The sequence below is a fragment of the Macrotis lagotis genome, chromosome 4 (genome assembly GCF_037893015.1).
Source record: "Macrotis lagotis isolate mMagLag1 chromosome 4, bilby.v1.9.chrom.fasta, whole genome shotgun sequence".
Taxonomy (NCBI): domain Eukaryota; kingdom Metazoa; phylum Chordata; class Mammalia; order Peramelemorphia; family Peramelidae; genus Macrotis; species Macrotis lagotis.
Genome location: NC_133661.1, coordinates 7285956 through 7313298, shown reverse-complemented (window position 1 = coordinate 7313298; position 27343 = coordinate 7285956). Strand labels below are relative to the sequence as shown.

At 36.4% G+C, this 27343-nt stretch overlaps 1 long non-coding RNA gene across 3 annotated transcripts; it reads left to right on the top strand.

Moving 5' to 3' along the window:
• The first annotated feature begins 390 nt into the window (after nt 1-390).
• Nucleotides 391-20943, top strand: LOC141520564 (uncharacterized). 3 transcript variants are annotated; one of them, XR_012477661.1, is made up of 5 exons: nt 391-532; nt 7557-7646; nt 11949-11988; nt 18825-18957; nt 20163-20943. It is a non-coding gene; the product is annotated as an uncharacterized LOC141520564 (long non-coding RNA). The 3 variants fall into 3 exon arrangements; XR_012477660.1 differs by lacking the exon at nt 11949-11988; XR_012477662.1 differs by lacking the exons at nt 7557-7646; nt 11949-11988.
• The last annotated feature ends 6400 nt before the right edge of the window (nt 20944-27343 follow it).

Sequence of the window (27343 nt, the reverse complement as noted above, 5' to 3'; positions counted from 1 at the left end):
AGTCTCCTTCTCTGGACTGACATGCAAAGGGAATCAAAGCTGCTTTGCTGGGCATCCTCCTTCTGCCCCAGAGCCTTCTGCTAGTTACATTGCTGTGCCTGCAATGATGAGCTCAAACCCCCTGCACCTCATGAATTCAATTCATTCAAAGATCCCCAAGTGACCAGATGGAATGGCATCTCTTCAGTTTAATCCCTACTAGGAAGCAAACTTCTTCTGACTCTGGAACAGCATTTGGTATTTATTTAGAAGCAGATTTTCCCATTAAATTTTCAATTTCAGGTCCATGGTGTATGTATGTAGGGAAGGTAGGGGTAGGGGTGGACACAGGGTGTGATACCCTTGTCTGCCTCTTTAAGGAACTGACAGTTGGAGCAGAAAGAACGTTCCATTGTTCTATCCCAGAGGTCCAAGGGATTGTAGAGTTGAGCAGTTAAGACTCAGACAGAGAAGACCTTGAACAAGGGGAGACATTTCTTGAAGGAAAAATGGGAGTTTGGTGGAGTGGTGCAGCCTTGCTCCTGAGGAAAAGGTAGAACCACTTGAAGATCTCCTGGGCCTCAAGGAATTTTTGACTGCTTCATAGAAAGTGGTAGAACCAGTCAATGATAAGAAAGTCAATCAGATCATCATTAGGAATTGAGACCAAATGTGGAGACTGATAACTCCTGAGGAAGAACCAATAGAAGATAGAAAAGGTGTCAAGAAGGCTGTTAAAACAGCAAAACAGAAATGTGAGCCAGTGGAAGATCTGACAGTTCTCAGGAGACTTTAGACAGGATTTCAACCAATTCCTGATGTATTCCTACCCAGAAAGAGTTGTACTAGTTCAACAATGACTGACAAAAAAAAAGTGACCCTTTGGGAGAAAAGTGTGAGGGAGATGGTGAGTTTAGTAAAGTTTTAAGGTAGGCTCACAAGAGACTATACACAGATAAAGGGTTAGAGGAAGCCAGTCGTTTGTCACCCTTGGAAAGGGAAAGGTAGAACCTGTAATGAGCAGGTCCAGCAAGTCTTGGGAGATAGCTGATAAGAGAGCATGGGATCTTTGAGACCTGGAAGAAATCAAGCTGCTCAAGGGCAAAGTTCTAGGCCATCAGAAATGTCAGATAGAGAAAACTCTGAAGGGAAGTCAGGGAAGAACTTAAGGGAGAAGCAGCTAAAAGATTCCACAGGGGTGGTGACATTAAGATCCAGAAATAATCAACTACTGACATCAGATGGACATGATGAAAAGAAACTTGCTAAGAGTTTGCCAAGGAAACTGAATAATAGGATAGTCCCATGAAGATAAAGCCTTACCAAAAACCATTAAGGAATTGCAATGATCCAGTCCTTTGCTGAGTGAAATCTATTCTCCAGAGAGAACAATGAAAAGAGAGGAAGATGTAAAATAAAATAAAATTTTAGAATTACAAGAATCTAGTAGGTTGTTTATTGAAAGTTTCATCCTACACAGATGTGAAGGGCTTAAAGAAGGAATAATAAAGGGAATTGTTAGGAAGGAATGACTTTGATTTCAAAAGATCAAATTGACACATCTTTTGCTGAATTAGATCCAATTCAGATAATGATAACCAGATAAGTTCAAATAGAAAATAGTATTGGAATCTAGAAATAAAACTAATACTATCAAGGAATTGCTGGAAAGTGATAGCTCAACTAAAACAGAAAAGCTTTGCCAAGTTTCCTTGGGGGTAGGAAGGAGGAGAGGGGTTAAAGTTGTTATTAAAGTGACGAAATTTTAAGAATGGGAAGCAGAAATAAAACTGATAGGGTAAAAAATTCAAATAACCATCTAGGTCAGTGCTGTCCAAACTTTAACTTGTAAACTTTATTGAATAGAACTTTATTAAATAGAAAATATATTTTGATTTGACATTTTAGTGTGAGCTCTGTACTAGCTTGACTTTGTTTACTAAAGCCAGCTAGATAGTTGACAGCTTTGAGATCTGTTACTACAGTGTTTGTCCAATCTCAAGCCAAAATACTGAGGAGATGAGGGCATCTGTGTGTCCTTAGATCACTGCCCTGCCCAACTGCTGAAGTCAGCCATCCAGAACTGCCTCTCACCTGACCAGAATGAACAAGAAACTGGAAAACCACCTCCAGGCCCTCACCTAAATTTCTTTCCTTTGACCCTTTATAGACTGGGTATCCTCCCCACTCCAGAGATGACATTCCTTCTTGGTCCCTTCCCCTCTTCTGCTCCCTCTTACCTGAACTGTGCCACCCTCTGTGTCTTGCCCATATTTGGAGTGACAGAATAAAGATGAAAAGCAATACCTGGCTCCACCTGCACTTGAGGGAAATCACTACCCCCGCTCATCCCACCCCCAATTGTGCAAAAAGCTTTCATCTAGGGAAGAATTAGGATTTTGCCCAGTCCCTCAAGCATCCCTGCCCAGCAAGGAGCTGTTAACTCCTGGTCTCAGATCCTCTGCCCTCTGCCCTCCCTCCTAGCCCTAGCAGGGAGCCAGCTGTGATCCAGAGCCCCCTTCCTGCTTTATCAAAAACTGGTTCCATCCTGACTGAGAGATATGAAAATCAAACAAGATCTGAAAACGGCTGAGTCTTGTTCCTGACTCCCCACAAACTCCTTTAGATTACTTTCTTTGCTCTAGATTCCCATGATAAAATGAAGAATTGAGTATCTAGGGTAAGAATTACCCTCAGTGAACATCCATGAGACCCTTGTATAGTCATGGGGCGGGGGGGAATCTAATATCTTTTATTTGAATAATGCTTTGTTCCATGAATTTTCAGACTACTGTAAAAATAGAAACTTTCCCCCTTCTCCCCTCTAAAGCAGGTTATACTGTTATATTTTACCTTCAAATTATCTAACCAAATGAATTGCTCTATAAATTATTACCACTTAATATTGGACCTTGAAATAGTTTAAACAAATTCAAATCGCCTGAGCTTAAAAACGTCAGATCCATTTGTTGACCACATATCCCAGTGTTGGCTTCTAAACCTAAAGATCGGATTTTCAAAATCGGACGTTCTCTAAATAAAACTAACTTGCAACAATGAAAAATGAAACTGTCAAATGTTTTTTTAAAAGAACTTTATTTACAAACTTTTGCAGTTGTGAAGATGATGGAAGTGCACAAGAGGAGATATGGATTACTTTCAGAGGGAAAAGTTGAAACTCATGAAAATGCATGTTCTTATATCCTTTGTGTATAATTTATCACCCACAAACATTGAGGAAATAAGTTCAATGAATTTACAAATAATTTTGAGGTTATAGAAAAACATTTAATGAAAAATGTTCATATTTGTATTTGTGAAAAATTAGCTTGGTAAAATTGATGTGTACGTAAGGACATTGTAATGTAATCCATGTAATTCACTTCTCTATTTATTAATAAGCAACTTAAAAAATTTCAAAAATCTTGAAAAAGTAGCAAGAAATTCAATATTTTATGACATCTATAACAAGACCTAGAAAAATGCAAAAAATAGCAAAAACAGAAAAGCAATCATATTCTAGAGCATCTAACAAAAGCTTACAAAAATCGCAAAAAAGCATTCTTCAGCATCTATAACTAAAAAAATTGTAAAAATAGTAATATTCTATGGTATCTACAATGAAGAAATTAAAATATCAAGCAATCAAAATATTCTACAACATTTATAATAAGAAACTTCCAAAAATAACTTAATGACATCTTTAACAAAAATACTTTTAAAAACCCCAATTTTTATGACATCTATAACAAACATAAAAATACTTGCAAGGGGAAGCTAGGTGGCTCAGCAGATAGAACACAATCCCTGAAGTCAGGAGAACCCAAGTTCAAAGTCAGACTCAGATGTCTGTGTGACCTTGGGCAAGACATTTTAAACCCATTGCTCCACAAAAAACAAAAACAAAAAAACAAGCTTTGGAAAAAAATTCTTTATAGGTAACAAAATACAAAACACTTGCCAAAATTATATGGCAAAAGAATAAAAGCACAAAATATATACATTTAACAGCAGATAGATAGAATGACATTTCCAATGATAAAATTAGAAACAGGTAGAAGATCATACCTTATCTAACCAGAGAATCTGAAACTCATTTTCTTATTGGACTCCATACTCTTGTCTTAACAAATATTCTACAAGAGAACATAGTTTAGTTCTAAAAGTTTTCTTTTTCAAATCAATGAATAAAAAAGGAAAGATCTGGAAGACAAATCATAAGCAAACATTTTATTTAGCATAATTAGACAAAAGTTAACATTAATAAACCTGTCAATATTTAATTTTTTAAATAGTCTGAAGGAAATGCTAAAATTGGGTCAAAAATGGTTAAAACAAAGAAATTAATGTGAAATTCAAAATGACTCAACATTAATTCTAATTTTTAATTCTGACAAATTTCCTATAAATGACTTTGGTTCCATTCTGCTTTTAATCCTCTTGTAGTGCTACAAGATGTCTAACTCAATTCAAAGACTCTGGGTCTGAGTTGCCAAACAAAGTTCCAGGACCAAACCATTAGATTAGCTTTACAGTAATTTTTTCTCTTTCTATAGGCAAGTGAATGTCAAAAGCTGACAAGTTATGATGCAACTGTTAATATTAATCAGTAGAATACCCACCCAGAAAAATTAGGGAATAGTACAAAAATTTCTAACTTTCATTACATTAAAAAATTCTTGAGATATTTACATAATAAAGTAAGCTTCTTTTGAATATGTAGGGAAACCTGATACTAATACGTTCACAGAATTTGTATTTTAACATTGTGACAAAAAAATCTCATTGATCTACCATCCTCAACTATTTAGAAAAGGTATGAGAACCCTCAAGAAATAAACACCAGATAATCTGCTCTTATTTTCCAGAATTCTAACAGGTTAGCTGTTCTGGGGACGGAGGAGAGTAGGAAAGCAAATGACTTAAGAAAAATCAATAACTGACAAGTCTGGAGCAATTGGAAGTCTGCAAACATTCTATAGCCTATGTTGTTCATAATGAGAATCAATTGTAAAGAAAATTTTAAATTACATTTTTGAATGCTCAACTTTAGAAAGAGATGTAATAGAAAAGAGGAAGATTTTCATCAAAAGTGGTTAATTTTTTTTCAAAAGCTCATTTTCATAGGGCAGAGTGAGGCTTCAGTTACTCAGAAAATTAAGTTTATCCAGCCTTTACATTTGTCCAAGTCTGATTAATGAGACATTAGAGAGTACCTAAAAGAATCAGTGTTTTACCATTCAGAAAATTTCATACTTTTCTTTTTTTCAAAATAACTATATATAAAAAATAAACCTGATTACCTATACTGCACCTACAATACTTTCAAATTTTTGGCTTCATCTAAATACTTAGATCAGTTTCCCTACATATATGTGTTATCAACACAGAATAAGGTCAAGATTGGTATAGAAGAATCGGGCTTGTCTATTTTATATACATTTCTTTAGATAGCAAACACATACTTTCTCCTTCAAAAATCATCAGTAGAAAAAAATTTTAAACTATCTTGTACAATTCTGAGCCTGAATCCTTTTCTCCTTAGAGAAATGTAGCAAAAATGGGATATATACCTATTAAAAATAATATAAAATTGGAACAACCTATGTAGTAGTACACAGTGGGTAGAAAACCGGCCCTGGAGTCAGGAGAACCAGAAGTTCAAATCTGGTCTCAGAAACTTAAAACTGACTGAGTTGTGTGTTCTTGGGTAAATCACTTAAATCCCATTGCAAAAAAATATATAAAATGTTATTTCATACCTGCTTTGAATATCTGGTAAATCTTTTAGTCTTCTTAAGGAGGTAGTTATAACATTTTTTTGTGGTTGGTTTTCCTGTTGAAACATTAGTTTGGGGATTGTGTGAAGATTAGACAGGATCTCTCCACATCTTAGGCAAAGGATTGAATTCCTATCAGTTCTTTGTCATTTTTGCTTCTAAATATGTCCCTTCAAGGTCCTAGGTCTTCAGCCACAACTCTGTCTTGTAGGGTCTTCTCTGTCTCTTCCAGATTCTCCTCAGAGTAAACGATCTCGATCATTCTAAGCAAAGGAAATACATACTATTAGCAGTTTCAAGTCCCCTTCCAATTGTAAAGTGTCCTTCCACTTTACCCATATGCTTTAGAAAGTCTTGGAGTTTCTTGCAAAGCTGTTTTTCTGATTTGAATTAAAGGTAGACTTTCCTTCAGGTACCAATGAGACCCATCCTTTTGGTAAAAGTTTCTCAGGGACAACCCTTTTTGAATGAAGTCATATATATGTAACCTTTCTATTCCTGCCTCCAGGTTGCAAAAAGCACCTTGGATGGACTTGCTGTTCTTTCATTTTCTTATGGACACGTTTAAGAGGATTCTTTTCATTGTCCTCTTTTAGAATGTTTTGAGATAGTGTAATGAACTTCCCTGGGAAATAGTTCTGTTTTTGTAGCTGTCAACCATCTTCTCTATTCTTTGATGTTTAAATTTTAAACTTGTTTTGTCAGATACTTCTCTGAGTAGGCTATTTTGTAATTTGCTGATTATTGTTTTTACTTAAATGTCAACCCCTAAGGGAAGCTCAGCCAAGATTTTCCATCAGTGGAGCTGTCACTTTCCAATAATAATCATTTTTCTTCAACTTATCTGGTAAGACCCTCACAGATTTCTTTTCAGTGTCAGTTTATTCTCTCAGAGAAATGTCCTAGGTGTGAGGGGATTTTTTGAAAACTTTGTTTCTGTAGGTGAGAGGGTCTATCCCATTGTATTTTAGTAATTCCCTTCTTAATTTTACCATCCTCTCCCTTAAGTTCATCACTACCAGCTTCACTATGCTGTTTCCTGTGCCCCAATACATGGAGTGACCTAAGGCTTTTCTTCATTTTGAAAACTGTTTTCTTATTCATGGTCTAAATCTGTTTATCAAGTGAAAGAGTACTCCCTATTGGCAGGGAAGGGGGAATGAAAGAGCAAGAAGAAGGTGAAAACCAAGAAGGCAGCTTCTAAGAAGGGCCACCTTGATTCATTCAAGGAAAGAGGGGAAAAAATTAGGTTTCACACTCATCTCCCCAACAAAGAATTAGTTTGGGTTAATAGGTATCAGAAACCAGCATTCTCTGATCTTTTAACAATAGCAAAATATCAAAGTATTCTTTTTCCCAATCTAAGAAAAGTCCAATCTGGAAAAAAGAAACCTGAATTTTACTGGCTACTTCACAAAGTTTCCATATGAGTTCACAGAAAAAGCCAAAGTTCATATTGCCTTTTCATAGTCTTCTAAAACTTACCAACTACCTTGGTGAATGGGAAGTGGGCTGCTTGCTCTCCTCACTCTCCCCTCATTAGATGTCACAGTAGGACAGAGCATGGGACAACTTAGAGGACAGAGCAGAGTCTGGAGTCAGAAAGACCTGAGTTCAAATCACAACCACTAGTCAACGTGACCTAAATTACTTGATCTTCCTTTCCTCATTTGTCAAATGATCTAGAGAAGGAAATGGCCAAGCAATCTGGTATCTTCCCAGAAACCCCACACAAGATAATGCAGAGGCCAGAAACACCACCCACAGCATCCTTATGCCTCTCCTTTTTTTTTTTAGATAGACCTCATGCTTATTGCCATTATTAAGAACAGATTATCAACATTTACGTGATCCCATTTAATGATTCTGAAAGCTGCAGATTGGGAGGTGAGTCAGGAAATATTTATAGCAGCTCTTTTCATAGTGGCAAAGATTGGAAGGCGATCCCCATCAATTGGGGAATGACTGAACAAGTGATGGCATATGATTGTGTTTTGGAATACTATTGTTCTATAAGAAACCATCAATGGTTTTAATGACTTTAGAGTAGCATGGAAAGAATTAGACACACTGATGCTGAGCAAAGGGAGGACCACCAAAAGAATACTGTACACATGAACAACATTGGAGTTGATCAGCTATGATGGATGAAACTTCTCTCAGCAGGTCAGAGATCAGGTGATCAGCCCTGGGTGACCTGGTAATGGAGAATGCCATCCACATTCAGAGGAATAGCAAAAAAGTACCATAAAAACCCTCAAAGAATCTATATTTTTTTCAAAACATCTATGCTTTTCCTTCCTATCCCATGGTTTATTTTTCCCTTAGACCTAATTTCTCATTAACAAAATGACTAAATGACTAAAATGACTAAAATGTAAACATGATAAAACACAAAGATATATAGATAACTTGTAACAGATTGTTTTCTGCTGAAGGGAGGGAGGTGAGGAGGGTTGGAGAAAAATATGTGATTTACATATATGCAAGTGGATATATGTTGAAAAGCTTTCATAACATGTAATTGGAAAAATAAAATAAAATATCCAAACAATACCACACTGGAAAAACTGACCTAGAAAATAGATTCAGGAGATACAATGTCAGAATCATTGAACTAGCTGAATGTCAATCAAAAGAAAGACCTAGATATAAATATTCAAGAAATTATCAAGGAATACTGCTCTGAGATCCTGGAACCAGAGGGCAAAATAGGCATTCAAAGAATCTACTGATCACTTCAGGAAAGAGGACCCCCAAATTAAAACTCCAAGAAACATTGTAGCCAAATTACAAAGCTATTAGGTCAAGGAAAAAATTAGTGTAAGTGGCCCAAATAATTCAAAGATGGGGAAATCATAATCAGGATTATACAGTACTGATTAGATACAATATCAAAAAAATCATAGGTCATGGAGGATGATATTCTGGAAGGCAAAGTAGTCAAGCTTACAACCAAAAATCATTACCCAGTGAAATTAAGCATAATACTCAAGGGGAAAATGGTCATTCAATGAAATAGGATTTCAGTTTTCATAGGGAGAAAATTAAAATTGAACCAAACTTTGACATGAAATATCAAAACCCAAATGGAGTCTAAAAAGATATAAAGGGAAAGATAAAACATGATTCAATGAAGTTGAATTGTTTACATGTCTACATGGGAAGATTATACTTGTAATAAAGACTGTTCCACTAACAGTACAGCCAGAAAGATAACATAAGAGGGCATGGATATGATGAATTTGAGAAAATGACAAAAATTAAAAAGGGTTGAGAAAGAGGGTTACACCTGGGTGCAAAAGAGAGATGAGGATAAATTATTTCACATGAAGAGGTGTTAAAAATCTATTGCAGTGAGAGGAAAAATAGAGTGGGGGGTGGGCTTTGCTTGAAGTTTCTCATCAGTACTGATTCAAAGAGAAAATAATGTACAAAATCACTTGAATATAGAAATCTATTTTGAACTGAAAGGAGTAGGAGGAGAGATTAAGTGAGGTGGGGGAGCAGATCAGGCGTAGATGGAAGCAAAACACTGACTAGGAGAGAAAGAGTGAAAGTAGAGGACAAACAGGAGGAAAACTAACATTCAGGGAAATACAGAATCATAACTTGGAATGGGATGAGTTCTCGAAATCCTCCAATTTGTTGCTTACACATCATTTTGAAGCAGAGAGATACATGAGTAAAGAGGCTGGGGTAGAATCTATTATTTTTCAGCGGACGTAAAAAAAAGCAAAAGAGAAAGGGGATATCACTTTTGATCTCAGATGGAAAAAAGTAAAAATAGATCTTAGACATAAAATGATAAAAGTATTCAATGAAGACAATTTCATAGGCAATTAAGTAAATTCTTATTTGGTCTGTGTTCCAAAGAGGTGATAGAAAAGGGGAAAGGATTCACATATACAAAAGTATAATTTTGCCCTTTTCATGGTGGCAAAATATTGGAAATTGAAGAGAGGCTTATCTTTTGGAGAATGGCTGAATATGTCATTTCAGAAAGATAATATATGCACCAACTAGCAAAGCATCCACTTTTTTGGATAAGTTAGTTAAAGGTTCATGCACATATGAGAGAGAGGACATTACAAAACATAAAATAATTTTGATTATATAAAATCTAAATCTTTTGCACACAACCACTGCAACCAAGATGAAAAAGAGCAAGATGGAAAACAATTTTTAAAGCAAGTGTCTCTGACACAGGCCTAGTTTCTCAAAGATTTAGAAAAGCTGAGTCAAATTTTGAAGTATATACAAATCATTTCCCAATTGATAAATGGTCAAATGATATGAACAGCTAGTTTTCAGATAAAGAAATCAAAGCTACCTATATGCATATTAAGAAATGCTCTAAAACACTTTTGATTAGAGAAAATTAAATTAAAACAATTCTGAGGTACAATCACACAGCAATCAGATTAACTGATATAATAATGAAAAAGGAAAATGATAAATGTTGCAGAGCACTAATGAACTGTTGGTGAACTGACCCCAGCATTCTGGAGCATAATTTAGAAGTATGTCCAAAGAGCAAGCAAACTATACATACCCTTTGATTGAGTATACTACTAGATGGTCTGTTCCAAAAAAGATAATAAAAAAGGGCAAAGGACCTACATGCATAAAAATAGTTATAGAAACTCTTTTCATAGTGGCAAAATGTTGGAAATTAAAGAGATGCTCATCTTTTGGTGAATGGTTGAACATGCTATTTCAGAAAACCCTACAAAGAATTCTATGAACTGATATAAAGTGAAATGAGCTGAACCAGGAAAAAATGTATGCAGTGCCAGCAACATTGTGTGATTAGTAATTATGAATGGCCTAGCTCTTCTCAGCAACAGTGACTTAAGACAAGTACAAAGGACTCATAGGGAAAATGCTTATTCGCTTCCAAAGAAAGAATTGATAAGCTCTTGAGTGAAAATAGAAGCATGTTTTTCAATTACTTTATTCATTTTTTTGTGTTTTTTCTTTTGATCCATTTCTTCTTCCACAATTGTAATTAAGATGGAAATTTGTTTGACATGATAGCATATGTATGGATATTGTCAAATTATCTACCATTTTAGAAAGGGGGAGGGAGAAAAATTTGAAACTAAAAATCTTGTAAAAATGAAAACTAAACATTACCTTGACACATCAATGGGAAAAAATAAAACATGTATTTTTAAAAACAAAGAACAGTGGGCAATAGAGAAGACTAGAAGGATAGTTATTGGAAGATGATCCTTGTCTTTGGGTCCTTGTCTCAAGTTGAAATGGGAGAATCAGGGAAAACTCCTAGTGAAGGATACATTGTGTACTAAGGTCAGAGAGATTTGTAAGAGAAAGACATATTGAATGCTTGCCACTGATTAGCCCTTTCAATTAGTGATTTATCTCTTTGCCATTCCAGAAAATGGTATATCCTTTTCATGAAAGTTGTTTCTGAACTGTTTGCTTCTATTCACCCTATTGGAATGAAGTTAGGGAACTTAATTCCTTTACATATCAGCACAAAGTCTGATTTTGATTTTAAATCAAATGTAATGGGAGGGAGAGGAGAGGCAAGCTTAAAAACCAAAGAGAAATGATTCTCTTCCCTCCGGCCAGGAATTGCTGTTTTATACTTGTGACCTTCTCCCACCTAGTCCTCAGACACTTGCATCACAATTCCTCTCTGCAGATAAATTTCCTTTTTGATAGAAATTGTATTAAGAAATGTTGTCAAGATGTTGAATAGTGGGAATAGCCAAATGGAAGAGCAGAACTGGGCAAGGCTTCATGGAGCTATTTAGTTTTGATCAAGACTCTGAAAGCAATTCAGAAGCAACTCTCCTCATGGGGACTTACCTCTGCAGGGTGGCTTCGGCTTTTCTATCCTCTTTCCCTCAGTGGGCGCTGAACAGTACAAAACCTTAAAAATATAGGGTCAAAATACAATAACAGAAAATCTAAGTTACAATTTTAAGTTTTATTCTCTTAAGCTGGAGGCCATTAAGAATTTCACCACCCTGAACTGGGAAAGAATTGGACTTTATGCAAAAACAGAGAATTGGGAAAATCATTAGTCTCTTCTATGGCCCGATCATGAAAGTGGCACAATATTAATTTAAGTTGCCCAAACTGCTCCTCAAAGAGGAGCTCCTCATCATCCTTTTAAATAGTATCTGATCTCTTGTTGTCTCTTTTTTTTTTTAGATTTTTCAAGGCAATGGCTTGCCCAAGGCCACACAGCTAGGTAATTATTAAGTGTCTGAGACTGGATTTGAACCCAGGTACTCCTGACTCCAAGGCCGGTGCTCTATCCACTGTGCCACCTTAGCTGCCCCTTGTCTCTTTCTGGCAAGACAAATCTCTCGGCATCCTGATCATTGTCTTCCTGGAGATACCTGGGAGTCTTAATTTCTTACTGATATATGAAGATGAGTGCTTTCTAAAGAAATTAATCTTTTTTTGCCAGGATTATAGTTTTGAGAAATTAGGCTTAATGTTATTCTCCATTTTGATCACAGTTGATATTATCAATGATAAAGATGAGCTAAAGAGGTAGAAAAAGGATGATGGGAATATTGGAGGGCAAGATGGCATCTCTTGAGACCTAGAGTCACTAGAAGCGCAAGCAACAATCTTGATCTATGGGGGGGACATCCATAAGGATGGATGGCATGTTTATCTCTAAGGGGGTGTATCCATAAGGAAAGACAGCACATTTACAGAGTCAAAGGGAAAGTGGTAGAGATCAAAAGGGGGCAGTCTCTTTTGATTAAATAAACACAGAACAGCATTAGAAGAATTTAGATCTGTCTCTACTGGAGCTCTTTTTTGATGCAGTTCTGGGGCTTCAGATGCTGTTCCAGACATGGTCTTCAATTCAGATAACTCTGTAGACTATCTTCCTTTCTGGTCTTAATCCAACTTTCAAAACAGGTCAAAATTCATATTTTCATCACTAGAAATAAAACTCTGGAACCTATCAGATCATGACAATTCATATTTTGACTCTCCCACCTTCATGTGAAGGTGTATACACAGAAAATTCGGTTACAAATAGAAATTAACCTAGTTGTTTTTGACCTCCTTAATGCTTTTTATCTTTCATTTCCCCCATTTGGAGGATATTATTCAGGATATCATTATTATTATTATTATTATTATTATTATTATTATAGTAAACATGTGACTGACAGTAGATGCCAAAACTATACCGTAGCCTAGCTGGCTATTAGACAGGATTACATTTTTATACTTATTTTCAATATAAATCACCTGATGATTATAGAAATTTACCCTTAAAAGCAGGGACATTAAAAAAAAGAAAAATCTTTAATTTATTCAGATATCAGTTTCTAAGCAAAGGTCATGGCCAATGCTTAAAGCCAGACTTTGAAGTCTGGGGAGACATTTTCAAATGTCATATTTGGGAAATTGAGCAAGAGTCCAACCTCAGATCATGCTGAACCACCTGCTCTTTTCATCTTTTCCCAATGAGCCTGTCACCTGCGGTGTCAGAATCATAGTACTGACATCAATACAACATTGACCCTACAGTATTTCCTTTGCTATCATGTTTGGAATCAGACAGAATAGTATCAATTCAACAGTCCCATAAGATCTTAAATAGCAACTTTCATAGTCAGATCTTTGGGGAATTCAGTGCTTAAAGATCAAAAACTGATTTATAATCTCACATTGGCACAACATGAGCCATAAATCATTTTATCCATGGTCAAATAAAACATATACAATAAACCATTGCTTCCATAATTTTTAAAAACAATTACAACATCTTTAGGTGACTTTCAAATAATATGCCTTATAGTTCTACAGGTGTGTTAAATTCCAGATGAAACTAACAGCATACAACAGATTCCCATTGAGATGACAAATGAATTGTTACTGTTCACTAAACATATTTCCATACTGAAAACTTCTTAGATTAATGGATTTTACATTTTGTTTCATAAGTTTATTCACTTCAACACAAATATTCTCATATTAATCTAAAAAATCAGATTCTTCAAGACTATGATTTTTTGATGCATAGGATAATTTTAAAATACCAATGTAAATTTTATTTACACTACAAAATGGAAACAAATTGAGATGAAAATAGCAAGAACTTTTCTATCTGCAAATATAACTGTAGCTTTAAATGATTTTAATATTAACCTAAGGACAAAAATATTTCACAAATAGCAACCTTGAAAAATAAACTTTTCTATGATAGCTATAAGGAATATCACACTGTTGCAATAAATTAGCTTACAGATTTGAAAATTTAGTAGGCCTTAAGACAAATCACACTAAAAAACTTAAGAGTAGTCTTTTTCTGAGTGTCTTTTAAAAAGCAGTAATAAATATTCCTGATATTAAAAGGGAAATCAAAAACCTTCACGTAATACATTGGGAAATTGTAAAGTCATAGATAGCTTTCTTGTTAACCTTAAAGCAAAAATAAATCTACTGGAATTGATCAAATCTAAGTTGACACAAAATTTATCTTCTCAGTATCATAAATAAATCTCAGCTCTTCTAAGTACCACTTTCTTGAGCCAAAAGATGTTTCCAAAAGTGTCTGCTTGCTTTAAAATAAAAGACACTAATGACAAAGTGCACTCAATATATTATTCAATATATTTATCACTAGAAATACTCCCACATTATATCTTCAAATTAGCTTATAATTACCATAAGCACTAATAGAGATGTTATCCTTACTAGTAATAACTGATACCATTATTGACCAATATTTAATATTAGAAAATTTAGAAACATATCATAAAAAACCTTGAAATATGATAAAATTCCTTGTTAGTTTTAAAATTACCTTAAAATAGAAAATTAACATATATAGATATTATATATACATATGTATACATCCATATAAAAGTGATCAGATAGCTCAAATTTTAACTTAAATTTAGGTGGCCCTGTTCCTCCACCCCACCCCCTTCAGGACTGCAATTTGGATTAAGGGTCCTTAACTCTTGACAATATGTGTGTTAATTTATGTATGTATGTAAATATACATAATGTATACATATGTATATATATATATATATATATATATATATAAAATCTTTAAACTGAAACAAGCAAGCAAAAAACAAGCAAGCAAAAATCTTTTTTTTCTGCAGATTCTAAGTGAAAACAATTCATATCAGAGTAGGATTTTCAGCTACCATCTTTTATTGTGAAACCAACACTGGATTATTCTGTTCACTCACCAAAACAGCATTGGGCTCATTTTCGTGGTTCTAGGATTCAATCTTGCTCCAACATAAGCACACCCTAAAACCATTTGGAATATAGCTTCCATATTCCCAGTAAGATTTCATATCTTTTTATTTATATCTCAGATACATTCACATATACAATCAAGAAGATATCATTTTTAAAACTTATAACTTTTTCACATAAGACTATCTTTTCCATTAAAATACCTCTTTATGGTTCAGAAAACCCAAACTTCTTCCGTATCTTTCATTTTCTTTTACACTTTGTATTCTTTTTGAGTCTTTCAAAATCCATTTTGTTTCCTTGTTTTCAATTTGTCTGTGTGTGTGTGTGTGTGTGTGTGTGTGTGTGTGTGTGTGTGTGTGTGTGTGTGTGTATCCCTAGCCTTCCTCCTTCTCCTCTCTTCCTTGAAGGAGTTTTTTCCTGGTGTACAATCTAAGGTGTGTTATAAGTAAATTAAACTAATTTATTAAGATTCTAAGTAAATAGCAATTGCTATGCAAAGCTACTTTAATTACTCTTAGGGATAGGAAAAACAATTCTTTCCTAGTACTTTTAAAATGATCTCGTAAAGGGTGATTTGAGAATTGGTATTAGCTAGATGGAAGGATGAGTGTTGTCCTCAAATCAGGAAGCCCCTTTTTTATAAAGCACATCGAGACTCAAGCAATACTAAGTCACTCAACCTTCTCTGCCTCAATTTCCTCAACTATCAAAATGGGCATTGTAAAGCATTTTGCCTGATGCCCTGTTTCATAGTAGGTAACATAAAAATGCTAGCTACTATTCAGTTTGGTCAATGAATCAATTTGCTTTTAATGAGTAAAAAATAAAACTAAAAAAACCAGAACTCACTATTGCCAACAACATGTTGGCACGGTATCAAAATATAAAGAAAGGACTTTTCCTGAATACCCCCATTTTTTGCCTTCATTTGATCCATCAACTATAGGGTCACATTCCATGGTCCTTTGTAGGTGCCCAGGCCCTGAGGTTCCCTTGAGGAAATGTGTGGATGTCACTGCCACTTTAATCCCTTATTGTGGAGATTCCACTAACAGTGGTGTGTGTTGTCTTCCTCATGGAAAAGGGCATTTGAAACACCAGTTGGTCTGGTCTCCTGGCAGTGCTGGATCTCTTGAGTGTCCTGATTCCCAAATAACAGGAGGGCATATTTTGATGTTCAAGATTTTGAGAGTCCGACTATGTTTGCCATGTTGACAGAGGGTGTCCCCATAGTCAGGGGAGGGGGATGAAAGAGAAAGAAGCAGGAAGAAAGGTGGCTTCCAAGAAGGGGCCAAGTCGGGGTCACCAGCTGCCTTGCTTCAATTCAAGGAAAGAGGAAGAAATCAGGTTTCATACCAACCTTCCCAACAAAGTATATTGGATCAATGGGTCCCAGAAATGGTCATTCCTTGATGTTTTTTAACACTAACAAGAAATCCAAATGTCTATTTTACAAATCACAGAAAATCTGAATCATGATCACAGAAAAATATGGGAAAAAAAAAAAAAAACATTTCCCAGCCCCTTCCCAAGAAATGTTTCTGAAGAGTTCACACAGAAAAAGGCAAAGCTCTAATTGCCTTTTGAAGGTCACCAACCACTTTTCTTGAGAATGGGGAGCAGGCTACACCCCAACAAAGTAGATGTCACAGGGCAGGAGGGGGGAGCTCAGAGAACATAGCAAAGTCTGGAGTCACAAAGACCCAAGTTCAAATCACACCCACTAGCCCACATCACTTCACTAGCCCAAGTCACTTTACCCTCTTTGCCTCAGTTTCCTGAATTGTCAAATGGGCTAGAGAAGGAAACTGTCAACTACTCTGGGACTTCTTCTGCTCAGCAAACCCTGCTTGGGATCCCGGAGTATCCATATACTTCAGCTGAAGTCTTCACTCTCCAGACTATAACCCAGCCCTGACATTGACCACTGGGTGGACAGATCCCCATCTGCACCCCCAGACCTCCCTACCACAGATCATCAATAATCAGACAGGGCTGGGGAAGCCCTGCTCAATTTCAACGGAGGAGGTGACATCCCTAGTCCTACATTCCGCCCTAAAACATATATATATATATATATATATATATATATATATATATATATATATATATATATATAATATATATATATGTGTGTGTGTGTGTGTGTGTGTGTGTATATATATATTATATATATATATTGATACAGATCTATGGACCTAAACCTTCACACATAAGTAGAGTTAGGTTAGACATCATTTTTTTTTTTGCAGAAATTTTGTTCTTTGTAATTTCTGACACACACTTTTGGTTGTTTTTTGATTCTTTTCCATTTTCATTATTTTTATCAGGTCTTCACATTGCTTCCCACCTTTTAATTAACATTTCCCCATGTGTGGGACAGGTAACTACCAACCCAATTAATTGAGAGATTTCTCTAGGTAGAAAGAGAAAGCAATTCTATTCAATTTCTACAGAAATAGGATGTCACTTCCATCAGCAGGTCTGGTAGAATGAGGTGAGATAGAAGAAGACAGACTGATAAACATTTTTGACATTCCCCCATTCCCCCATTCTGTCCCCCTCTGTTGTCAGGGGCTCACAATCTTGTGATCACTTGTCAGGGTCTTTCTACCCAGGAAATCACAGCTGGTGATAAGGAAAGATATGACCTTGGGTAATTCTTTCTCAACAACCTGTCTTGTTTTTGCAAGACCTAGGTAAGGTTATTTTTACAGGGGTCTGCTTCTGTGCAGATAAGACTTTTACAATTTCCCCAGGAAGGGGACAGCTTTACAATATTTTTTTTGAGACAGAACAGATACCTTTCCCTAGACCCTGAGAAGTTTCACCCAGCAATTTCTTCATCCCTCTCATGCAGACATATCCATATTTATCAAATCTGTCCTATCTTACAGCATAGCATTGCTGTAAACAAAAATTAGTTTCAATTCACTCCAAAGGACATCTATTCATTCCAATCAAAGGACATCTATTATATTTCTAGACAAAAAGGTCTAAATAGTTTCAAATGTGTTGGCACTTGCTCTTTTTCAATGATTAGCTCACAGTAGAAGTTTAATAGTTGAATTTTAAAAATGTGTGGATATGTTTATCATTCAATTTGAGCAACTCTAATTTGTTTTCCAAAATTGTACTGATTCATAACTCTACAAGTAAGGCACAAGGTGTCCCTCTGTTCTCACAACTCTTCCAACATTGACTACTACAATTTTTTTTATTCTAATTTCCTGACAATCGGGTAAAATCTGAGGATTTGTCTTTCTCTTGGGATTAATTTCAGACTTTCATTTGTAGCACATGAAGGTGGTGCTTTACCCTCTTATTAAAGAAGATCTTTGGGTCACACAAACATATATAACAGATTTGCATAACATACATCTATATAGAAACATGCACCTATCTGTGCATATTTATACATACATAGATATACATCTATAGTTAGATGTCTGTTTTATCTTAATAAAAAAAACTGCATTGCTTTTGATCGTATGGCACAATCACTGATTTTGTTTGGAATTGTCCCAATCCATAATTAAAAATATATTTGGAGCTATGAAAGAGATCTAACCTCTCTCTCCCCAAATATCCAATGCTGTGATCTTTAATATTGGGGTCATTTACACCCTTTATTGTGGAACACTGTCTCAATTGAATCTTCCAAATTGTTTTCCAGTTTTTCCACCAGTTATATAGAAAATTCTTTAAAGTCTCACCCATAGCTTGTGACCAAGAAATGTTTTATAGCGCTTAATAATGTTGCCAGTCACTGGGTTCAGGGCATTTAATCTTCATACAACCACCTTTAAGGTTTGATCTCTATTCTTGCAGATAAGGAAACTGAGGTAAACAAAACCTGAAGGCTTGCCCAGAGGCAGAATATTCTGAAATGAGAGCAGCAAGTCCTTGCTGGGAATGATCAGCAGGAAAGAGATCAGTAATTGCTCCTTAACTGTGAAATAGGGTAAGGATGGAAAAAAGCACTTGGAGGACAAGAAAAGTAGTGAAATATATGGAGTGGCTAATGGTGAGAGGACCGGATGGAGGAGGGCAAGCAGACTGGGGGGAGAAAGTGGGGAGGGGACATCACCAACAAAAGTGGGAACATCTAGTGGTGGATTCAAGATGGTATAATGAAGGAAATTCCAGAAGCTCTTCACTTCACTTCAGATTCCTTTAAATTATGATTCTAACCAAATTCTAGAGAGGTAGAACTCATGGAAGGTCCAAGGGAAACAATTTTCAAGCCAATGACAACTTAGAAATCTGTGAGAAGGGTACTGGAAAGTCCAGTGGGCTGTGCCAGGGACTGGAGTGAGCCAGTTCTAGCCATCCAGGAATAGCCTATGGGGCACCTGGGTCTGTGGCAGCAGAGGTGGTTTCCATACCTCTTAGCCCAGATATTGCTTGGAAGGTCAGCAGGCAAACTCCATATCAGAATAAGCATAGAGTACAGGTCAGAATAGACCTCAATGCAGCCCTTGGCCCCAGGAACCAGAAGCAGCTCTGTGGAGCCACCCTGCAGCTACTATCAGAATGCTCAGCTCAGCAGAGACTGCAGGGAGTTTTCTTTGCTATCTCTAGGGCAGGACTCTGTTGCTTTGACTCCTAGCTAGATTTAGGTCATAGTCTGGCTCTCATACTGCCATAGCAGAGCAGTTCCTGGGCAGAGGGGGGTACTTGTGGTCAGTCATAGACCAGAGCACAGGCCAGAGCACTGGCCAGGAGAACAGTCAGTCTCTCATAAAAGTCCTTAAAGGTATTGAGGGTCCCTGGGGTGGGTGTTTATGAAAACATCTGTGAAAACTCTCAAAAAGCCTGGGAAAGTGTTATCCATCATGGAAGCAGAACCTCACCTTAACAGAGAATTAAAGTCAATCATATGTTAGGGAAATGAGTAAACAGAAGAAAAAGAATCTGACCATAGATAATTTGATCCCATGGAGGATCAAAATACACAAAAGAAGTCAAAGCTTCTATATCCAAAGCCTCCCAAGAAAAATATGAATTGGTCTCAGGCTATGGAAGAGCTCAAAAAAGATTTCTGAAAATAGAGATAGAGGAAAAATTAGGAAGAGAAATGAGAGCCATGCAGGAAAATCATGAAAAAAAAAACCAAATCAGCTTAGTGAAGGAAATAACAAATAACCATATTAAAACCCAATTTAGGTCAAATGGAAGAAGCAGTCCAAAAGATCAATGAGAAGAATGCTTTAAAAAGCAGAACTGACCAGATGGAAAAGAGATAAAAAAAACAGCTCTCTGAAGAAAATTTCTTCAATTGTAGAATGGAGTTAAGGGAAGCTGACTTTGTGAGAAATAAGAAACAATAAAACTGGTTCCAAAGAATAAAAAACAAGATGAAAATGTGAAATATCTCATTGAAAAACATCTCATCTGGAAAACAGATCCAGGATTAAGGTTATCTGAAAGTCATGGCCAAGAAAAGAGCCTAGATTTAATTTTTCAAGAAATTCTCTAGGAAATATTGCCCTGAAATCCTAGCTGCAGAGGGTAAAATAGAAATTAAGGGTATCTGCCAATCAGCTTCTCAAAGAGATTCCCAAATAAAAACTCCAGAAATATTCATCAGATTTCAGAAGAAAATACTACAAGCAGCCAGAAACAATTCAAACATCACAAAGTTAAAGTCAGAATACTAAGAGATTTAGCAACATTAAAGGCTTTGGAATATTATAATACAGAAGGCAAAAGAGCTTTGAATATTACCAAGAATATATTGTGTATGTAGATAGATAGATAGATAGATAGATAGATAGATAGATAGATAGATAGATAGATAAGGCACAGTAAGGAGCCGATATGAAGTTACAATATACCATAAAGGAGTTAATGGGTAAGAATGGAATGTACTAGGAGAAAGGGAAAGGATAGAATAGGCTTATATTTTGCATAAAAGAGTCAAGAAAAAACTTATGCATTTGAGTGGAAAGGGGTAAATTGGGGGGGGGGGAAGGAGTGAACAATCATTCTTATTGGAAGTGACTCAGAGAGGAAATAGATCTATCTTGCCCTGGAGAAAAAAAAAAAGGAAAAGGATTTGAGAAAGGGTATGGGGAGGGCAGGGATAGAAGGTGATAAGAGAGGGAAGATCATGGGAGACCTGGATACAAAACACTTTTGAGAAGGGATGGGGTGAAAGAGAATAAATGGGGGTAGGTAGGAAGGAATAGGATGTAGGAAACATAGCAATAGTAACTGGGGAAAAGTGATGAAGAAACTTCTCTGATCACATCATAAATCCATCCCAAAGAAAGAGATCTGAAAAAAGACTGAACATTTTTTTACTCCCACTTCATTTTTCTTGTTTATTTGTCTTTGTGGAGGGAGGGGGTATTATGTTTACTTTTACAACAAGAATACTGCAGTAATGTGAAAAAATACATTTTAAAATGGCAGTAACTGAGCAGCCTGGACCCTTGGGAGAGGTTAAGTGGGCTTAGGGGAAGGAGTGTGAGGTGTCCTTTCTGAGACTCTCTTGTAACATATTGGGGTTAGAACATTAACAGATTCAAGTTATCTCAAAATTAATTGGTAAACCTCTAAAGTTACCATGTCTACATCTGAAAATCAATATCACTGGGTGTTCTGCTGGTCTTCCCTTGGAAATATGACAATTCTGAGATTGACCTATCATGGGACTAAATGGGCTCCAGGGCACCCCCAGGCTTGATCTGATTCAGCACATCCAACAACATGGAGCTTTGCTACTATTGTGGATGATAGTTTATAAATGATGCGCCTTTGAGCTTTGAGACAGTATGTGCCTTCTGGGCTCACTCTGTCTTATTTTCTGATATTGTCCCTTTTTTAAGGTTTTTTACAGGGCAAATGGTGTTAAGTGGCTTGCCCAAGGCCATACAGCTAGGTAATAAGTGTCTGAGGCCGGATTTGAACTCAGGTACTCCTGATTCCAGGGCTGGTGCTTTATCCCCTGCGCCACTTAGCTACCTTCCCTTATATTGCCCCTTTATATTGATTACTTATTACTAGCTGTGCTTACCAGAAAGTATAAGAGGACAAACAGCAGAAGCAGTAGCTGGTGAATAAGAGGAACCAGAATATGATGCAATATGATACAATATGAACATCCACAGCCAGGAGGTATCTTGAGGCTATATTGGAATTTGGGTCTTCCTGACTCCTCCTATGCCTCCATCCATTCCTCCATATATGAATGACTGGATGAATAAATTGGAACTTTGCTCTGATTTCAGAATTATGCCTACATATTATAGACAAGTCTTTCAAGTAAGATGGCATTGGGCATTCCTTTGCTATCATTTAATTATAAAATAATTTTGAATCATTATAGAAAACCTAACAAACTAAATTTCCATAATCCATTCTAAAATTTTATCAACTTAAAGTGACTTGAAGTGAGGATACAACACCTAAAAACACTTGGAACATTTTATAAATTCACTGGATTCTTTTCAACTGCCATTGAATTTATATAGATTTTATTTCTCTATTTCAAACTCCTATATCTCAACAGTTGACCTTGAGCTCAGTACTTTCCTCAGAAGCCCAAGAGTCAATGGACCAGAAATCCTTGACAATTTTTCAGATAAGGGTAGTTGTTATAAATGAAAGAAAAACCTGCTAGAGAGAAAATTGTAGATTTTATTCACAAGCCTTGCAAGATATGGGTATCTCACCTTGTGTGAGGCAGAGGTGGCCTTGGAACATTAGGTAATTTATAGTCTTCAGCACTCTTCCCTCTCCCTCTTGGATTTTCAAAGGCTCTCAGAGTTTGAGTTACAATCTAAGAGGCCCACCCATTCCATGACATACCCCTAATATGATACCCCACACACACATCATATGACACATGATATGCTAATGAACCCAAATCGTCACAGGGGGTGTATGGGTTAATATTCAATTACATAATTGAGCAAATTCAGTTGCATTAGGTCAAGATCTCTAGGTCACTCTTAACCTGTTGAGAACAGGTTTTGGGTTTGCCAGTTTTCCGTCTCTGGAAAACTCTCCCAGTTTTGTGATTGGATTCCCTAAGGGCTCCCTCCATCCTGGGAAGACCAACACCTTACATTCCTCACAATAGTGAAGTTTAGTATATATGCTCCCCACCATTGATCTCCTAGAGAAAGTGCTCAGTCCTTAAGTGGGACTAGAAATTTTTTTTACAAAGCTGTAAAAACAATGGTTAGCAAATTGCCATTATCTAAACCCTAAAAGGAATCCCAACACGCACACACAAAAGGAGTAATCTAATATTGTCACAAACACTTCAAAAACAAAGAGGAGTTTCTTCTACACCTATCTAGGAAATTAAGTTTATAGATTCCTTTATTAGGGAACACACTTCTTTCCTTTCTTGCTGTTTTCATAAACTGGGATTCAATAGGTATATAGTAGCACAATGTAGAATCTCCAAAAGGTCACCGAAGAAGTTTTTCTGTAGGTATCAAGGTCAAGCTTAGGTAGGTGGTGGTGGTTTGTGTGTGTGTGTGTGTGTGTGTGTCTGTGTCCCTAACCTACCTTCCTCCTCTCTTCCTTGGATGATTTTTCATTCTTCAAGGTGTGCAATCTAAGATATTAAAAGTAAGCTAATATAAATTATATAGATTATAAATTATTATATATTATATAATATAAATTATAAAAGTGCATAGTAACTAGTGATTGCTATGTAAATATACTTTAATTACTCTCAGGGTAAGAAAAGTTTCAGTTCTTTCCTAGTACTTTTAAAATGATCTCATAAATGTGATAAAAGAATTAGGATTGGTTAGGTGGAAGGATGATGGCATTGTCTTGGGAGTCATGCCTGGTTAATATATGATATAGATTCTTCATGGAAAGGTCTTATAGTTTAGCTACAGAGAATTACTGACCCTCAATTTACCTCTGATATAGAGAATTACTGACCCCCAATTCACCCCTTACGAACAGGGAGGGGAGATGAGCAGAATTGATCTTATGTATACATTTAAAACAGCTTGAGTATTTAAAAAAAACGACTGAATATCCTTGACTGGTCCTGGCCAGACTCTCAAGATTGTACTTGATTAACATTGCCTATCTCTTCAGGAACTAGCCATTCCTGAATGTAAACACCATCATTCTTGGGGTTTGGGGAGGGGCGGCTCCCTCCTTGGATGGACAACCTGGAAAATTTGGTTTTATTCCACAAAAAACTGGCAAGAAGCTTTCTCTGTTCTCAAGCTATATAAGATCTAATTAGACTTTAGCTTAATTGGAGTCTCATCCATGGAGGGGATACTCTGCCTGGGACCTTCCCAATCAGGATCCTGTACCCCAGGACTCCCAGAAGCTGCTGATCCAGATATTGAAGCTTCCCCAAATTGGTGACGTTCTCTCAATATTTATGTTTGAGTAGGCTTTGCTCTTTTTATATTGGGACTTAATTGGCTACTTTTGCTGTAAAATTGATTTCTACTTGTTTTATAATCACTTTATTAAATATACTTTTTTAGTTTTGTTGGTGTGAACGTGTCATTTGGTAGGAGTGAATTGAAACCAAAACTCCTTAAATAAAATTAGCATCACAAACAGGATCACTGTACAAAATGCTGTCTTTTTTTTTAAGAAAAATGCAGAAAAAATATGTATAAACAGGGTTGGGAAGATTTACGATATTCATCCCTTGCAATAGAATGGGAATATGGCACCAGACCATGTGAAGATAGGGGAAGTCATATGAAACTAGGGTCCTCCACACAACTAAATGTTTGGAGCAAATAACTGTGGGAAAAGGCAAGGAAATGGCGGGAGTTTGTAGAAGGGGGTGGTGCTATTAACAGTCTTATCATAAAATACAGGATCAGAGAGAAGGCTGTGGAAGAAAAGGTGAATTTGGGAAAGGAATTACTGAGTTCATTGTCTATTCTACAATGTCAGAACTTTATTTTATGAGATGAGGTATGTAATTATCAGAGGGTAGTTGAAAAAGCTGCTGTTAGAATGTCCCAGTTTAAATATAGGAAGAAAAAAGATTGATTAAAAAAAAGTTCATACTATGGTGGGGAATACAGATCCATATAATTTGACTCACTGTAATACCTTAGTCTAGAGGGGTCTCTCTGAATACAAAAATTTGATTCTCCCAATTAGAGAACTCAGGCAACTGCAAAGTCACTTAGTGATTTTGGCCAGATGGCTCCACATAACTGCAGGACATCTGGGACCCCAAGCCTCTCACAGGTGGGCCCTTGCTTGGGGCATATCAATTCCCTTTTTCACTGTTAAGACAAGTTACTGATCAATGTACCCAATGTCAATTACTTAAAGGAAGACCAATTCCCGGTACTATTATTGGGGAAATAGAAATGGGCACCCTGCCTGCCCAAATTTGGCAAATTGATTATATTGGGCCTTTGCCTTTTAGTCAAGGGTGTCAATATGCCTGCACCTGCATGGACACCTATTCTGGAGTACTCATAACCTGCCCCTATAGAAAAGTTACTGTAAAACATTAGATATTATGACTATATGGTTCTCCTATGCAAATACAGAGTGATAATGGGTCACATTTTAAAGAAAAAAATTGAGCTATATTGTAAGACACACAACATAGAATGGATTTATCATTTGCCCTATTACACTCAGGTGGCTAGTTTGATTGAAAGACTGGTTTGTTAAAAGAAAAATTGGAGAGGTTAAGAAATAACTCCTTACAAAAATGGAAAGAAAACTTATTTGAGGCCTTAAAACAGTTGAATAAATGTCCGTTGGGTGAAGGCACCCCTTTATCCCAAATGATGACTCCTAACCTACAAATAAGACAATCAGGCAAAATTCAGAACCTTGACACGGTGGCCATGTGATAAAATATATGCCTGGCCCCCTATCATGGAACTGTTGAGTCTGTAGGCTATGATTTGTCCTTAGCTTAAGATGCAGAATTAGCTCTAGGAAAATCTAGATTATTCTTTACCAGACTAGAGATTGAAATTCCTAAAGGATATTATGGTCAGTCACCAGATAAAACAATGGTATTCAAAATGTACAAGTGGTGTAGAGATAGTGATTATAGAGGAGAAATCAAGGTGTAGCTTCATCATTTTAGTCCCTCTAATATATTCATAGCTTTTAAAGGAGCATAAGTATGTCAATAATTATACCATGTTTAAAAGTAGAATGGGAAAAGATGAAAGAGCCACCCTCCAGTACCACCCACGGTGGAGGTTTTGGCTCTACTAATATTAAAGTGGGGGCTAAGGTTTGGATAAGGACACATTTACATGACACAACTAAGGCTGTGGAAATGATTGTTGAAGGCAAAAATAATACTGTTGTAATCTATTATCCAGGGAGTGATAAATGATATATTGTTCCATTAACTCAAGTGTTTTTACATGAATGAGGTGTTTATTAGGGCGCCTCCTGTTGTGGTTTCTTTTGTATGGATCAGCTTCATGAACTCCTGGAGCCCTCCTAAGATTCAATCACACCCACATCCATTTGTAGTGGAGGAACTCCACATCTTCCAGACAGCAAGATAACTTCACTGGTCCTTCCAACCAACCATGCAACGTTGTTAATTGGACTATTGTAAATGTCCTTCCCCTGTCCGAACTGTATTGATAAGCAATAACCCCATAGTGAATCTCACTGTATTTTTTCAGGTAAAATACCTCATGCTGCCTTAAGACCATTCCATTTACTATCCCACAGACTAGATTTCCCCACATTGATGCTGCCATACACAACTTCTAGATGGGTAATTATCCATGAAACTACTTTGTCATTCAATCTTACCGAGGACCGGGACAATTATCTTGTGTGTACTAATTCTACCAACACTATAAATCTATATTTGTATGTAGAATGTGCTAAATTATTATGGTGACAAAAGCCATGACAAAGTCCTCCTTCAATTATTAGAGTTCCCCATAGCTGTATTTTTTTTTTTTTAGTTTTTGCAAGGCAATGGGGTTAAGTGGCTTGCCCAAGGCCACACAGCTAGGTAATTATTAAGTGTCTGAGGCTGGATTTGAACCCAGGTACTCCTGACTCCAAGGCCAATGCTCTATCCACTGCGTCACCTAGCTACCTCCCCCCATAGCTGTATTAATGTATCTCAAAGTTCCTAAAAAATTTTCTTGCATTATAATAGCACTTTCCCCATACTAAAGACCTGCAGTAGCAAAAGGGAAAAATGTGCTTGGTAGTGGGGCTGGAACTGGTTTGGGCTTAGTAAATTCAGTAGATCTTGAGGCCCTGGCCAGCAGACTGCACAGTGCTGGACAGGATGTCACTCAGGTTTTAATAGTTAATGTTCAATGGTTGCCCACGATGGTCCTACCCTACCAACTAATCCTACAACATGAAAAGCA